This window comes from Nomascus leucogenys, chromosome 4 (genome assembly GCF_006542625.1).
Source record: "Nomascus leucogenys isolate Asia chromosome 4, Asia_NLE_v1, whole genome shotgun sequence".
NCBI lineage: Eukaryota > Metazoa > Chordata > Mammalia > Primates > Hylobatidae > Nomascus > Nomascus leucogenys.
This window is the reverse complement of record NC_044384.1, coordinates 139,983,893-139,986,016: the sequence shown is the minus strand read 5'-3', so window position 1 is coordinate 139,986,016 and position 2,124 is coordinate 139,983,893.

The window sequence follows — 2,124 nt, the reverse complement described above, 5'->3', positions numbered from 1 at the left end:
AAAGGGGAGAGGGGGCAGTGCAGGAAAAGAAGGCTGGTTCATGTGCTTGGATTTGGTGCCCATATCCCATCTTAAAAATAACCTCCTGTGTTTCACTGTTTTCTTGCGCCTTCTCTCTTCCTTGGCCTTCTCCCCATTTCTTTCTCTCCTTTCCCTTCCTCTCTTCCTTCCTCTCTTCCTCCCTCCCTCTCTCTCCCTCTCTCTCCCCACCTTTTGTTTTCTACCCCTGGTGCTTCTGACATGGGCTTCATTGTGAGTTTGAGATAGGAGTTGGGCAGGGCTGGTTTTGCAGGGTACAGATCACAAAGACCCTGCTGATAAAACGAGATGTGGTCAAGAAGCCGATTAAAATCTAGCAAAACCAAGATGGGAACAAAGGCAACCTCTGGTCGTCCTCACTGCTCATTATACGCTAATTATAATGCATTAGCTGCTAAAAGGACACTCCCACCAGTGCCATGACAGTTTACAAGTGCTGTGGCAATGCCTGGAAGCTACCCCATATGGCCCGAAAGGGGGAGGAACCCTCAGTTCCGAGAATTCCCTGCCCCTTTCCTCGAAAACTCATAAATAATCCGCTCTTTCTTTAGCATATGATCAAGAAAGAACCATAAAAATACCCAACCAGCAGACCTGGGGCTGCTCTGCCTATGGAGTAGCCGCTCTTTTTTATTCCTTTACTTTCCTAATACACTTGCATTCACTTGACTCTGTCGGCTCACTCTTGAATTTCTTCCTATGTAAAGCCAAGAACCCATGTGGCCTCCCAGGCTGAACCCCAGTTTGGGGGTTTGTCCTGTGACAGGTCTGTCAAGGGGAGCAGAGCCCAGAGCAGATTGGCAGAAACATGGTGCCCTTTTACCCAGCGACTCAGGTGTGTGCAGATGCCATCTATGGCCACAGAGGGGCAGCAGAACATTGGGCAGAGGCTGTGCCCGTGCCACCTTGCAGGAGGAGGCATCGTCCCTCATTCACTTTGGCACAGCCTGAGGCTTGGATGTGGGCTGAATCCAATATGGCACGGGGAAAGGCCAGGCCTCAGCCTTGTGTGACTTGCCGTCCATCTGTGAAAAGGTTTGTGCATTCCCCAACAGATTTATCCAATATATATGGCTGTACCAATATAGTACACATATGGAGAGCACATTGAAAGCAGGAAAGAAGAGGTTTAAAACATTAATAGAAGTTCCCATCTTTTTGCGTGTGTGTGTCAGGGTCTTATTCTGTTGACCAGGCTGAAGTGCAGTGGCGTGACTGTGGCTCACTGCAGCCTCGACCTCCCCAGGTTCAGGTGATCCTCTCATCTCAGCCTCCTGAGTAGCTGGGACTACAGGCATGTGGGCAGCTAATTTTTCTACTTTTTGTAGAGATAGGGTTTCACCATGGTGCCCAAGCTGGTCTCGAACTCCTGGGCTCAAGTGGTCCTCCCACCTCGGCCTCCCAAACTGCTGGGATTACAGGCGGGAGCCACTGCACCTGGCCTCTTCTTTTCCTTTCACTCCATGCTGCATCATCTTGGTACTGCCCTGTGTCTACACTGCCAGTCGGAGTCTCCTGGCCAGGGTGTCCTTAGGGCTGCAGGCTGATGGGGTTTTGCAGGTCCACTCTGGATGGGGTGACGATGAATGACAGGTAATCACTAAGATCCCATCTGGAAATAGTCTAGTTCTCCCCTATTTGGGGGCCTGGGCTAAGCTGGTACTTCCCCACACTTTGGAGGTCAGGTTTGTCCATCTGACTTGTTTAGTCCAAGGAAATGTGAGCAGAAATGACATGAGTCACTTCCAGGTGGGGGCTTTAAAAGCTGGGGTGGGGTAGGGAGGAGAGGAAGAGGGGACAAAGAGGAAAAGCAAATATCCCCATTGGCTGTGACTGCCACAACAAAATACCACAGACTGGGTGGCTTAAATAACAGACATTTATTTTCACACAGTCCTAGAGGCTGGAGGTCCAAGATCAAAGTGCTGGCAGGTTTGGTTCCTTCTCAGACCTCTCAGCTTGTAGGTGGTGTCTTCTCCCTGTGTCTCCACGTGGCCGTCCCTCTGTGTCTGTGTCTTAATCTCCTCTTCTTATGCAGACGCCAGTCAGATTGGATTATGACCCACCCATATGACCTCATTTTAC